This window comes from Pleurodeles waltl, chromosome 3_1 (genome assembly GCF_031143425.1).
Source record: "Pleurodeles waltl isolate 20211129_DDA chromosome 3_1, aPleWal1.hap1.20221129, whole genome shotgun sequence".
NCBI lineage: Eukaryota > Metazoa > Chordata > Amphibia > Caudata > Salamandridae > Pleurodeles > Pleurodeles waltl.
The window spans coordinates 194,642,549-194,657,878 of record NC_090440.1 but is presented as its reverse complement, the minus strand read 5'-3'; the positions used below and the strand labels follow the sequence as shown (position 1 = coordinate 194,657,878).

Sequence of the window (15,330 nt, the reverse complement as noted above, 5' to 3'; positions counted from 1 at the left end):
CTGATTTCAAAGTGAGAGGATTTATTTGACAACCTTACTGGATACTGGGGGTTGGGAAGGACACTCCATGACACTACACATTTGCCACTTCATTCTAGGCCACTCTAAGCGGCTCCACTCTACGTGACTCTACACCACTTCACTCTACGCCATTTCACTCTATCACACTCCACTCTTTGCCACAATGTGCCATTCACACTGTGCCACTCCACTATATGCCACTTTATACTACGCTGCGCCACTTGGCTCTACAACATTCCACTCTATGCCAGTTCACTCTAGGCCACTCTACACCACTCCACTCTAGAAAACTCTGCTCCACCTTAGTCCACTCTATGATCCTCCACTCCATTCTATGACATGCCACGATACACAAAGCCCCTCCACTCTATAACACTCTGCTCCACTATATGAAATTTCCTCTACACCACTCAACGCCACTTTACTCCACTCTACTATACGACACTCCACTCTATGCAATGTTCTCTATGCCATTCCAATCCACACCACATTACTCCATTTTACACCATTCCACTCTACAACAATCCAGTCTATGACACACTACATGGCACTCTATGACACTCCACTCTACTCACCAACACTCTATGCAATTCCCTCTTAGGAATTCCATGCCTTAGTGAAAGCTACTTTACTCTACGCCACTCCACTCTACGACTGTCCACCACTCTACTGTATGTCATTCTATGACAATACTCTCTACGATACTTTACTTCACTCTATGCCATTCCACCCTAGACCACTCTACACAACTCCCTCTACACCACTTTCCTCCTCTATGCCACTGCAAGACACACCACCCCACTCTATACCATTCTACTCTACTCTACTAACTTTTAGCTATGCTGAACAGCGGCCACGATGTTGTATAACACGGCTAAAATACACTGGAAAAGCTAATAGGCTCTTGCATATGCGAGAACTATTGGATTTGCCAGTGTTTGTTTCCCTCTGCAGGGCTCTGCACGAAAAGTGACGTGCGTTGAGGTTTTGGGCTCCTGGTCTGCAGAACGCTCAAATCGTCTCTTAGCATATGGGAGTAAAGGTGATAGATAGGGTTTGGTTGCAGTGGCGGCCCCGTGTTTTACATATTTTCATGGATTTCGGTTGAATGGGCCCCCCTGAAGAGTCGTGGGCCTCCTGAGCCGCCGGGTGCAGCCGAGGCCTGTGTGGCGCCCTTGTTTGGTTGTGGTTTCACTTCGCCCCCGCCTTCCTTCCCAATGTTGGTGACTGGTGTCGAAGAACAACTAAGATGTGGCGTTCGTTGCATTCTGTGTCCAGAAACAAAAGATGAAATGGAACTCGGTTTTACCCTCTCCTCTGCAATGTATAGTTCCTAATTGGAGGAGATGGGCTGGTAGAAGGGTTATGTTATTCTTGCACCCTTTGGGTGAAGGGGAGGGACCTAGTTTCCGTTCTAAGCGCGCGGTTCCCACTTTGGTAATGCTCTGGTTTAGCACCGTGCGGTGAAGCTGCCCAAAGAACTAAGTTCACTTGGCACCCTGGTCCTGCAGAAGGCCTACTACAGTGGTGGTGCGGGTCACCATATGGAGGGGTTAGCGGATTGTTCACGCTAGTCCCGCTACCCCGAGACAACCCCGTCAACCAACCACTGCCCGCACGGAAGAAGGGGCGTCCGCAGGGTGGTGGGACCCGCCCCCGATAAGGGGATGTGCTCTCTGTAAATTGTGCACGCCCCCAAGGGGGAAGGGGCCTGCTGGTTCCGCCCCTTAAGGTGGGGCTGCCTAACTTCTGGGGCCGCCCTCCAGGAGGCTGTCTGCACGGTAGTCCCGCCCCGGGGAGGCGAACCTTTCTCTCCCACCCTGAGGGCTCCTTACCCGGCATCCAGGTAACAGCTGCTGCCCCTGAAAATACCCGGTACCGGGTGCGCTGGGGTCGCCTCTAACTGCGGGGAGGGAGGATCAGAAAAGAAGGGAGCGGGGGTCAGGCACAGGGGCGTCGGATCACCCTCGGGAGGGCGCAGACCAGGGGAGTTCCGTGGGGCGGGAGTTCGCTCATTCCGATAAAGCGGGGTTCACACTGAGAGGGGAGTCAATGAAGTGCGGCATGTTTACACCAAGGTCATGTTTCAAATCCCGGGCGGCGATGAGGGTGACGGGATTCGGATCGGTAAATGGGGATTCAGACCAGAAGAGGTTTGGATCACACGCGGGGTGCGGGGGGAGTCCAGACGAAAGGGAGACCGGCTCAGCCCAGGTGGTGAGCGGCAGACCGGGCGCTAGGCTTGGGACCCGCGAGGCTGGTGTTGGCAACAGCGGGCACGTGTGCGCCCGTGTCTGAGGGGCGGACGCCTGGCGAGTGGCTTGCAGGGGACGCGTGCTCCTTCTGCATATCCCCGAAGCCCACCCCGGCTTCCGGTTCTCTGTCAGTGGGTCTCCGGGAGTGGAGAGGGTTGGTGGCTGTAAGCCTGTTGCCGTGAGACCCAAGCCGATTCTTCTTTCACCGGTGTCGATCCATCCTATTGATTGATGAAAGGGACGCCGGGACGTGCATATGTATACGGTGGAGCAGATAGTGGGCCATAGTTCCGTGACACACAATATTGGCTACGCATATGTGGCATAAAAAAGTGTTTAAAGCGGGTTGGGATCTGTGTCTCACAGCACTTTTAGCTCGTATATCAGATTGTACTCGAGTGTAGCATTTGTAAGGTGCTTATTACTTCTCTGTTGGGCGCTGAAGCACTTACCTGCATGGATAGCAAGCTACACAGTGAGGGGTGTTTCATTGGGAAGATCGTTTTGTTTTTAGCCTTTATGTGAAGCGTGTTCAGTCACTGTTGTAAAGTGCAACACTATCACCCCTAGAGGAATCTGGGCGCTGAGGTTTCTGCATCTAAGAGCCAGGTATGAATTGATTTCTGAAGTCTGCCAGGGAGGATGATGTTCAGATGTGGACGTCATTCCAAGACTTAGTTGCGATGTAGGCGAAAGCATAGCCGATGCTGGGGACATGTGCGAGGGTGTTAGCGTATCAGTCCTTATTTGGTCTTTATATGTTAATAAATAAAGAGACGGGTTACAGGTCGATGAACCTTGACTACGCTTAGAGTAACTCCAACACAGGTCCACAAACTCAAAGCAGATACATAAACATAATCAATAAACATGACAAATATCTCAAGACTCAATACACTTCACGCACCATGTCCCATTTGGTCATGAATACCTCACCATTTAATGAAGTTAGAATGTTTATTTCCCTAGATTAACAATGCTAAAATCACATAAATCAATCTATTTTATTAATGCGTTAACCGTCAAACACTCTAGAATCACAGTAGGAATCAATAACTGGAGTAACTGTGCATTAGAAATAGCATACATTTAATTTCAGCAAATTAACAAATGCAAATTCTTTTACTAAATAGATTGTCAGCATCTCCAGTGTCTTCTAATCTATGCCTCAGATTAGAATAGCATGTTTCGGCTTTGTGCAAAACTGTTTTAGTCAAAACTAATTTTGAAAATGTCTAACTATGGCTCTAACAAAATAGCGGTTGGTACATAGAACAACTATTTTTATTTAGCCATCAAGCTTCAAAGTTAAAGTTAAGAACAAAATAATCAGGAACTGCTCAGCTCCAAATCAGAATAGAATGATTGCGAGTGTCAAAATGTCAAAGAAGAAGTGAAGTTTCTCCTCCGTGCAGTCAGGTTAAGTCAAAATCACCTAAAGAACTTCCCACATTACCATTGGTCAGAAAATCTTATGTTTGCAGTCAGTCCAGTTAGAGCTTAAGTTCAAATCTATGATGTAACTAAACTATCTTTCACACGTCGATGATTGGTTCTTCTTCTTCTGTTCCCATTGTCCGACTCGTCGGGTAACTTTCTTGTATCCAGCCATACTTTAGCCAGTGCATCCATTGTTAGTTCCTGGGAACACCGCTGTCTCACCCATCAAGTTTACATTTGTATCCATTTTAGAACAGCATGATTCTACAAGCAGTTCTCATGAGAAAGTTAAAGGCTGCTACTACATGTTTGGTCAACTTCGGCCAGAACAATACATCTTTATCCTCTAAATATGAATTCACCATTTTATTCAGACATTGCAGTCTAATATGAGGCTGTGCAATACTTAGGCCCAAACCTCGCCAACTTAAGACCTACAATTTATAAACAAGTACATAGCATCAAATCATCAATATGACATACTACTACAACAAATTATATGTGTATGTTTCTGAACATTAGTATGCATTTAGGGAAACATGACATATTTTATAGTGGCCGCTCAAGTGGGCACATTTTCCAAGTTGCACATTATTTTCCATGTTAACTAAATTTCATGCAAATTCATAACTCGTAATACATAAAATTAATTAGTAGAAAGTTCGGCATTCACAAGGGTGAGTGAAGAGGAGCGCAGATGTCTTGAGGTAAGGTGGAAGTTCAGCCGGCGGTTGATGTAGGATGGTCTCCGTTTGTGGAGGGCTTTGTAGGAGGATGTGAGCGTCTTGAACTGGCATCTTTTCTGGACAGGGAGCCGGTGGAGTTTCCTGAGGTGAGGAGTGATATGGGTACGCTTGGAGCGGTCTAGGGCTAGTCTGGATGCCACGTTCTGCGTTGTCTGGAGTCTTCTTAGGAGCTGGGAGGAGATACCGGTGTAGAGCGCGTTGTCGTAGTTGAGTCAGCTGGTGACAAGGGCTTGTGCAACGATCTTATTGGTGTTTACCAGGATCCATCTGAAGATCTTGCGGAGGGTGTGGAAATAGGAGGAGGCAACTGCACTGATTTGTTGTTTCATGGTCAGTTGGTTGTCCAAGATTATGCTGAGGTTGTGAGCAAGTACAACAATCAAAATATCCAGAAGGAAAAAATAAGTACCCAACTATCCAAGCGAAAACCTCAATTTTTCACTGAAAAATAATTTCTTTAATATTGTTAGAGTAATTTAATCATAGTGTCAACGAATTACCTGTGCACCTAAAAAACTAATACGCAGAATAAAATCTAAGTATATACAAATCCATTACATAAAGAAAACAACCAACAATTCCATTTGGGCACCGTAATACATAAAGCATAGGCTGCTTAACCATCCAGTGGCAAGCAGTCACAATGTAAGGTAGTGACCGTAGTGTAAGGAAAGTATCTGGCCTCAGTGAGAGAAACCAATCACTGAAGAGATGTCCGATACAGTCCGCAAATTATAAGTCCAACAATTCAGGAATTCCAACGGTCACTCCTTCAAAATAAGTCGACGCGTTTCGGCCTTAAAGAATCCAGCCTCCTCAGGACAATGGAAACAGTGCCTTAAAACAATAGATGCATGAATGCATCAACTGTAGAGGCGGTAAGAAATGAATCAAAGCCCGTGTGCTCTTGGTGAATCATGACCCGGCTAACTACATTCCCGGGAGGCAGCTTTTCGGCAGGTTGTGAGCAAGGTCAGTCGGTGTGGGAACAAGTTCAAGTTCTTCCGGCCACCAGCTGTGGTTCCAAGCAGAGGTATTGTTTCCAAAGATCAGTACCTCGGTTTTGTCAGAGTTCAGTTTGAGGCAGCTGTCTCTCATCAGGTCAGCTATGTCAGTCATGGCGTTGCGGAAATTGATTTTGGTGTTAGAGGGGTATTTGGTAAGTGAGAGGACGAGCTGGGTGTTGTCGGTGTAGGAGATGATGTTGAGTCGGTGGGATCTGACGATGTCCGCAAGGGGGGTCATGTAAATTTTGAACAGTGTGGGGCTGAGCAATGATCTTTGGGGCACGCCACATATGATGTTCTTGGGAACGAAGGTGAAAGGAGGTAGGCGGATGCTCTGGGTGTGTCCTGAGAGGAATGAGGTGATCCACTTGAGGGCGTGTTGTTGAATGACAGTTTTGTGGAGTCTGCTGATGAGGATGTGGTGGGCAACAGTGTTGAATGCTGCAGACAGGTCGAACAAAATCAGAGCCACTGTTTCTCCTTGGCCGGGGAGGTTTCTGATGTCATCTGTTGCGGCAATGAGCGAAGTTTCTGTGCTATGGTTAGCCCTAAAACCTGATTATGATGCTTCAAGTGGGTGGTTCCGTTCTAGGTAGTCAGTGAGCTGTCGTTTGATGGCCTTCTCAATCAATCAGTCAATCAATCAAACATTTGTAAAGCGTGCTACTCACTCGCTAGGGTCTCAAGGCCCTGAACTTTGGCTGAGTATGCAAGCAGGGAGATCGGATGGTAGTTCTTGAGGTCGCTGGGGGTCGGCTGAGGGCTTCTTGAGGAGGGGTCTGATGTCTCCATGCTTCCATCCGTCTGGGAAGGATGCTTTGGAGGTGGAAACGTTGAGGAGGTTGGTTAGTTCAGTGCTGATTATGTTGGATCCAAGGTTGAAGCGAAGGTGGGGGCAGGGGTCGGGTGGCGCCCCGGAGTGGATGAAGGACATAATGGCAGCAGTGGTCAGGGCGTTGCGGAGAGACCAGGTGGTTATGGATGGGCTGGGGTTTGCTGGTTGGATGAGGTTGTCGAGTCTGAATGAAGTGAGTTGAGGGCTAAAGTTGTTGTAGATGTTGACAATCTTGCTTTGGAAGTAGTTGGATAGTGAGTTGCAGAGCTGTTGGGAGGGGTGTACTGTGTTCTCTGTGGCAGTTGGGTTGGAGAATTCCTTTATGATCTTGAAGAGTTCCTTGATATGGTTGATTGCAGCGTCAATGCGGTCCATGATGGCTGTTCTGTTGGCCTCCTGAATGCACTGGTGGTAATCATTGAGTGCTGTTCTGTGTGCGGCTCTGTCTGGGGGGTCCTTAGAGATGTGCCATCGCTTCTCGAGTAGAAGACAGTTACGCTTGGTGGATCTGAGCTCTGGGGTGTACCACTGGCTTGTCTTGATGTTCTGTTGGCTTTTGCCAGTTTAAGGGGGGCGACTTTGTCAGCCCATTTGCTGATCCAGGCGGAGAAGTTGTGGATGGCCTGGTCGAGGTTGGTGATGTGTCGGGTGGTGTGGTGCTGAAAGCCTGCATCCATTGGCTCTCAGTTACTTTTCCACACTTTCATGTGGTGCGAGCTTCTACTGAGGTGTGCTTATCGTGTTATGAGACACAGATCCTGGTGGTATTGTGGGCAAGGAAGTGAGGGATAGACAACAAATCAGCTTAGCCACAAGGGAAGCAGGATGCTGTGTGCTTGTACACCAACTGGGGGGTCAATTAGAGAAGGCCCAGTAATCCAGACAACAACATGCTCCAGGTAAAGAGCCTGTCAAATGAGCACAAGGTTGATCTAAGGATTTTGTCTTCTGACTTTCGCCCATTAAGTTCCAATCCACCACAGAAGTAAACTTCCAAAGCCGCACAGTACTTCAGGGGAGACATTTAGAGAATCACAGGGTGACGGTAATGGGCCAGCATGAGGTTCCAGTTGCCACGGGACAGTTGCAGGAAAAGCCTTTTGTAGCTTGTTGTATCCCTGTAGCTTGAATAGGGAGTCATCCTTATTACCCTTGGCGTCCACTTCTTTGTCCTGGTACAAGAAAGAGAGCACATCCAGTCTTCCAGGGCTCTTCTCAGCTTGCAGCCGTCACGTTCAGTCGTCATTTGATCCTCCCCAGCTCCAGGAGTGTTCTCAAGTCAGTGCCTGGAGATGCCACGTTGATGCCTGGCACAAGTTTGTGCATGGAAATGACTCCTGGGATGCCCTAACCAATGGGATAAGGTTCCCGGGGCTAACCCTACCCACTTTGGGTATTTTCGAACTGGCTGAAGAGTACAGCTGCACTAAACTTGGTCTCTGAGTAAGTTGGTATGTGTGGGGAGAGTACTATGGTAATTCTAGTCCACTCCCAAATCTAACACTAACCTCTAGTTTGATGCAGTGCCTGTACCCACAACACTCTCAGAGACTGAAGTCTGGTACAACAAAGCTGTGTTTTTAAAAACCATACAGTGAATATACACAAATTGTTTTGACATTCTGTTTCCATCCTTGTAGTGCTCCCCAAATTTTATATGTTAACCCGGTGCATTAAGAGCAATAAAGCTTATGTAGGAATGCCCCATAACTAATTAAAATGAAGGTTTATTCCTGTTAAAAGGGGTTATTTTGACAGTTCGTACTTGCAATAAAAACGTATGTGCCATGCTACTCGTGGCAGGCCTGCAGTCATGTTTACATTGTCACTGTAGTGGATGGCACAGTAGGGGCTGCAGTCCACTTGTGAGATTAAACTTACAGCCCTGGGTACAACTTATTACCACATAATAGGGACTTGTATGTTATTTAAATATGCCAGTTAGGAGTACACCAATTTTACCATGTTGAAAGCAGGAGCACAAGCACTTCACTGTCAGCAGTGGTAAAGTTGACAGGTCTATAGTCAGCAATAATGGGTTTCAGGCAAAAGGCAAAAAATTCACTGTGACTCTGCAGAAAGGGCAAATTGCGAACAAATGCCAGAAGAAAATTGGTGACATAAGCAGTAGCCATGCATCATTTTTTTACTTACTTATAAAAGGCAGGGTCACTGACTTCTGACAAACAAAAACATCCAAGGAAGGAGGAAGGACATGGAACAGCAATCAAGGCTGGTAACCTGAGAAGAAACTACACAACCTTTGAGAGGCTCAGGTTCCACCTACTCCTGCTATGCTGAAGGAAACCAAAATTAAATTTTGAACAGGGGTGCACTCCCCAAAGCCCCCCACCCAGGATATCAAAGGTAAACAATCCCAAGTTGGGTCGTAACCTAGCCCCCAGCTAGATGGGCATGATGGGCTAGATACACCTGTGAGGTGAAGTACTTGGTAAGTTGCTGCCCTGACAGTGCAAGAGAGAATCGGTTTTCCCTGTGTTTTCCTGCTGTCCTCAGCCCTCCATGTGTGCCTTATACTTTTCTTGGATTCTAGAATATTCTTTCTACTATCCATTATGAGTTATCCTCCTGACCCTCTGGAATTTCCTCCCAGAACAATGTCATTATCAGTAGTGAATGCCATTTCAGGGGGAAAGGGACAATGTGGTGAAAGGAGACTTACCATCTGTCGGTTTGGCTAGGACAGCAGCATGGCACTGATTCTGTAGTTCTCATTTGTCTGAACTGTGAAGGACATCTCTGGCAGACATGGCATGGTGTCAGTGTGTTGGTGGCAGCTTGTCATTATGTGTTTGATTTTAGTTTCTCATGTCTCATAGCAGGGACTGTGAGGTTACGTTAAGTGCATTTGTATGGCATGTTCCAACCATTTTATGTATTCTGGATGCGCTGTCAGAATCAAAGTGGTCTGTTGATATATTTGGGTGTCTTGCATGATATTAGGTGGTGGTCAGCAAAAGAGGAGTAGTCTAAATTATTGTTTAGTAATGGAACATTGACAATGATTAGATTAGAGTATTGATCTGTGTGAAGCCTTTCGTTTATGAGAATGGGTGTATGTGCTAAAGGTCATTGCAGTCTGTTTCATTCAGGACCAGTTTCAGGTGGTTGTTCTGTTTAAGGACATTTTACTCTTTGAGGCTTTGATGCCATTCTATTGGTAAGTAGTTATTCTTATGTGAATGGATTTATCTTTGATGTGGGTAACACATAGACAGCTAGATGATTTGTAACCATGTTTTGCATATGACAGTGCCATGGGTTACCTGTTGTGCTTTATATGAGGAGCAGCCCAGACGCAAATTGCAGGTGCAATGCCCTTTGAAAAAGAAAAGAAAAGCAAGTGTAAAAAAATTAATAGCAGGATGGAAATACAGGGGGACATGTTAGTGCTGCTATGTGGCAGGGAGCAACATTGAAAAGGGGGCAAATGAGGAGCTTTCGGGGGAGGAGTGATAGGAACAAAAACAGTGGGACGTTGAGAGTAGAGGAAAACCTGTAGCACACAGGGGACTGGAGAGTGAATGGGAAGTAACATTGGGTAGAGAAAGCTAGAAAACAAACACACTCCCAATTGAATGCTAAAGGAAAAAAAGTAATTCCCTGGTGTCAGTTGTGGAAGAATATAAGTCATCCATTCAGACGTAGGCAGGGAAGCTATGCCCAAGGAGAGAGACAAAAAGAAGCAAAGAAAGGTAAGAAATAAGACAAAATAAATTGACAGCGTTAAGCAGTGAGCTTACCCAAAGCCCACTGTGTGTGTTGGCACTGTACACAATAGATATTTCAACAGCTAAAGCTGTTTGTTGGTGAGACCTAAAAACCCTTCTTAAGGCCCATACATGACATATATATCAATGATGGAAGGGATAGCGACCATTTAGAATTTGTGATAGCAAGCACCCCCTCTCTCCAAATACAATCCAAATATTGTATAATAAATAGCAAATTTTACAGTTGTTTTAAAAAAGAATTCAGCCATATCAAAATTTAATATGGGAAAGAAAATCGTGCCAGTTACATTCTTTCATAAGGCGATACCTAAATTAGGTCATTTATAACAAAAAGTCATGCGTAATCGGTCTAATACTGCGACAAAAAATTTATAACACCAAAGAAAACTCTTATCCTATCAAACTTTCTGATAAATATTGGGCCACAGTTTGGAAGACAACAGGAATTAGGGTGCTAGGATTACAGGAATACAATTTATCAAACGAGATGAGTGATGATAACATTAATTTAAGTGCTATAAATGGCATACAGGTAAAAAAGTGTATTTATGACTAATTGTAGTTGGCAGCCTTGACAGTGACAACGCTCAGCATTGTATTGTCACCCACCAATGCCGATGGTTACTGCTTCTGAGAACGTATAAGACAAGCTGAAATTTAATCTTTTGAGGCATTTTAGAATACTAGCTTTGGTTCTGTTTTGTGTGTGCTTATGCAAATATGTTTTTACGGATGTAGGATGCGTGAACCGAGCTACGAGCCAGCTGAAGTCTGTAGACAAAGAGGGTTACAAATATGTATTCCAGGAGAGGGTGTGAGGGTAGAGTGAGCCTGGGCTGGGCTGGGAGTGACAGGGTTTACATATGGTTAGTCCCATTATTTGAGAAAATAACCTATACTACGGAATACCTCCCAGATGAATCGCAGTGCTCAGGATTCATTCAAGCATTTCTACAAATCAGTTTTTTACTGCATAGAACAAACAAAATGACACTGGGTTGTCCACATATCAATGGTTTGGTGCAAATGATTAAAAAAATATGATAAAAGGAAGCATTTCTGCTGTCTCCAGCAAGTTGGTTGCCATAGCTGGAGTAGTTTGTAAAATGTAGCTGTTATGTATTAGTACAGAACACCAATATTCCCAGTCAGTTTCTAGGTGCAAGAAAATTAATTCACTAAGCCTGGAGCCTGTGCTTAAGGCTATGGGGTTTAGTAGTCAAGTTCTGAGTTTCTTATGAAACACCAGGTTCTTCTTGTAACACATATTTTGGGGATATTATTTCAGGTTTGGGCCCCTAACATTCGGAATGCTTTCACTCCCAATTTAAGGTTCTTAGATTAAGTGATTCCCAACACTTTTTAAGGTGATATCTATGTTTTTTTCCAAATTAGTTTAATTCTTGTTTCATGAAATAGCTTGAATCCTAAACAAACTGTCTTAAATTAGATTATTTTACATAGGGGCAGCCAGTAAAGTTGGCAAAAGAGGTTGGACATAGCTTCAAATTTCTCGATGGTAAATATCACCTGCACAGTTGTATTTTAAATGTTCTGCAGTCTCTGAATATTTTTCTTTGATATGCCTATTACAGAAGTCAAGAAGTGACTGAACAACTGCATTAGTCACCTCTACCTTTTGGGGAAAAAAAGAGTGAAATGGCAAGATCTGGTAACGTATGCAGACATTTTTTTAATGTATTTATTTGTTCAGGTTTGTGTGGCTTTTAATTCCCAAGGGAGGTCTGACATGACAACAGATTTATTTCAACTAATTATTAGCCCTATATTTTCCATGTATTAATAGGTGGTTACATTGAATCTACTTAGCACATCTGTTAAAGATTTAACATGGATGTTAACATTTAGCGGTGATAAGGCTTATCCTTGAAAAACTCTTTGAGTCAAAGGTTTGACCTTTTACATCAAGGTGCCAAATTGGAGCGCTCGTGTCCTATTCGCAAGGAAGAACGTTACCCGCTTACGGTGGTTCCCTCCTGTTAGAGTTTTCCAGGTGCTGCATTAGAGATATCGAATAAAATAACTGCTTCCCTGCCTCTGACATTGACCATCATCTGCAGAAGATCAGTTGTCAAATGCACAGTGGATTCAATACCCTTAAGCCTGTGCTTCATTCAGAAGATTATTATTTTTACAAAGTTCTGTAATTGAACAGTAACAACTTTTTCTAAATTTTTTACCAAGTAAGATAATAATGAAGTAGGGCTATAGTTAGAAGGATCATCTTGATTAAGATCCATTTTAAAAAATATAGATGGAACAAAGGCTGATTTTGGGGAAGTGGGAATGATCATCATTATAAGGGAATGGTTGATGGTGTCATTAAAAGACAACTACCTGTGACTTAACAGTTTTTACTAAAACTGTTTTACTAAAGAAGCAGGGCAGACATACATTTGTTTAGGGATGTAATAGCTTTAAATAGTGCTCTATGAATATTTAGTGCCTTGAGTTTATAAGGATATTTTTTTAATACTTCTCATTAGGTAATAGTATTTATTTATTTGTGTGAAGTATTCCTTTTTAATGTTTGTTCCAAATTGCATAACTGTTTTTGCTCCATGCAGGGGAGTAGCAAGTATAGACTCGAGCTTTCAAATTAATAGTAAAGTTTTTGCAAGTAGCAATATAATTGAGGGTGGTTTTGAAAATGTTGATGAGAAAATGTACTTTGTCCTAAAAATGTGTGAATTTGCGGGCAGCCTGGGCATAAGGCTTTTTCACTCTTAATTTAGAACTTAATATATTGGGATTGATAAATGTCCACTTCGGTTAAGTGATAAGTTGTTTTGGATTAGAATTATGGTTCCAGTGAAATGACAATAGGATGTTGAATCTGATAAGGACCTGGTCAGCCCATGATAACTCTGTACTACGTTTCACTTTTGTGCCGTTATCATGACTGAAAATCAGATCAAGCATATGACTCGCTCAGTGAGTATGGTTATTCATTTGCTGGGTTAGGCCCATATCCTTCATAGAGTTAGAGTTCTTTGATTATACTCTTCTCAAATGTTAAAGTCACTCATCATTATCACTATTCTACATTGTGTTTGAGCAAGTAAGGTTAGATTTTCTAGCCACTCAAAAGTAATGTGCTTATTTATGGTTGGGGAGGGAGAATATGATAAAATACAACCTAAGGATTGTTCTTATATCTCTCTAAGAGCAGAAATACTGTTCCTTTAAATTGTCCCAAGGGTTTTTTTTAAACTGTTTTTAGAGACTCATGTAATATGGTGGTGACTCCACCGCCTTTGTCCCCAAGCGTTTAAAATGCTGAACTCTATTATTTCCGGGAACTAGATCTTCTATAATCAAGTTGGAATCGTCAGACTAGATTGGTTCAAAAATATATAAATGATCTTCCGCTGATATTTTTAATTTGTTCTTTAGCGGACATAGCTGGCCTCGCATCACAGAGGCCTGCACTCAGTTCATGATTCTCTTTTTATGCTTATTATAAATGTCAACCATGTGATTGAAGATGGTAGTAGCATTTTTTAAGTGGAGATGAATGGAGGAGTTTCTCATCCTCTAATCTTAAAATGGTCTCAGCTGTTGGAGTATGGGGAGAGGTGGTGAAAAAAAATTAACTTTTCAGTAATGTGCTTGCTGTTAGAAAATAGTGGCTCGGGCCAGCATGGCAGGCACCTGGTCGCACACAGATGATGTTCAGACAAACATCCTGTAAAGTCCCTGGGTTTATCAGTGAGTTACCTAAGGGCGTCAACCTGTGACAGGGGTTTTGTCAGGGTGGTATAGTTTTACAGAATCTCTATCGCTGTGCTGTTGCTCAGGCAGTGAGAGCTGCCATGAAAGATACATGCTGTGATTCTATAATATGTGCACAGTGGTGGAAGGCGACCAGAAATAGTGAAGGCACAAGAAAGAGTTGCTTTCTGAGCCTAATACAGCTTAACAAATGGATAGGAATGTAGTGCTATGAGAGGATTGCACATCATAGAGCATGTCGAATCTGCCAAATTTGAGTGGTTCTCTGAACAGAGGTGATGGAAGATTAGATGTGTTAGCTTTGTGGGGTAAGCTTAATAGTGTTTGAGAAGGAGCCCTGGTGGAGCATACAATCAAGAATGACAAATGCCTTGGTGGCTTCCCAAGCAGAATGATAAGTTGAAGACTAATTGAAGGTGTGATTTCTCATAACGGGGTGGTGGATTTGGATGTCAGGATGGAGAGCCCTGCGCATATGTGGGGAGATAAATGAAACATGTAGGAGCTCTGGTTAGTGTCTCAGCATAGTGTGGTGCGAGTGGAGTTATATATCTTAGTTTTTTGTGTGTGAGGGAGAATGTAGTGGTCTTGTTTGGGTTGCATATATTATGTTAGAATGTAAGACAGGTTGCTAAAATGAATACAAAGCCATTTGCAACGGCCTGCAGAGTATGCTGCGTGAGGTTGCAATAGAGACTGGCAGCTTCAAGTGAGAGCTCCCTGCTCTGTGACATCTTTCTGTGATCATAGGCAAATGGGTGGTGTAAATCCAGAAGAAAACTTGCTGCCCAAAGCTTGAACCCGGTGTTACTTGAAGAGCCAGTATACTCTGTGGAACCCTGATCCTCCTCACCTAGGGCCAGATGTATCAAAAGGGTTTTACCCATTCCGTGTCTATGGGGAAATATGTTTGTACATATGCCCACAAGTCCCTTATCATTCAGCTGAACCCACAGGACAAGTAATATATGTTCATTGCCACATCACAAATGCTTTCTTCAGAAATACAGATGGATATTCTGTTGCGACCAGTGCAGATGGACTTCACAGAAAGCAATGCCACACCTGTTTGAACAGTGCTTACTATATCTGTATTCCATGTGTTTAGACTGGTTTCTTTGTAGTAGTGTTTGTATACGTTAAACCTAGGAAATTAGGAAGAGATTTGTGAATTCAGGGACTGTAATTGATGGGATGATAGGACTGAGGAGTTTAGAGTATTGACATTATATTGTCATGTAATGTTTGTATCGAAACATAGGATTACATATAAGCAGGGTTACATGTGCAGGCAAGCACTTTAGCACCCCACATAGCGTTAGTGAGCCGTTTACAGGAGACACATTTAAACAAATGGCCTTACGTTTTGAATACGATGAAATAAGATTGAGAGTAGTTCATGCACAAGAAAATAGATAAAGGGAGAGAAGTTATAGAAAATAAGTCAAATGTAATTTCTGATTTCATGTAGGGATTTGGGGCTATTTTGAGCAAGCTTGCCAATATTAAGTACCA

General features: G+C 43.5%; 1 protein-coding gene across 3 annotated transcripts in view; it reads left to right on the top strand.

Annotated features, from left to right (window-relative positions):
- Nucleotides 1–1,769: 1,769 nt before the first annotated feature.
- SIN3A (SIN3 transcription regulator family member A) overlaps nucleotides 1,770–15,330 on the top strand; it is a 558,946-nt gene continuing 545,385 nt past the window's right edge. For 2 of the 3 annotated variants that reach the window (XM_069222171.1, XM_069222166.1), the window contains exons 1-2: nucleotides 1,770–1,867; nucleotides 11,655–11,731. The gene's annotated coding sequence lies outside the window, so the exon portion shown is untranslated. Of the gene's footprint in view, nucleotides 1,868–11,654; nucleotides 11,737–15,330 lie in introns of all 3 variants that reach the window. The other variant, XM_069222167.1, reaches the window with a different exon arrangement.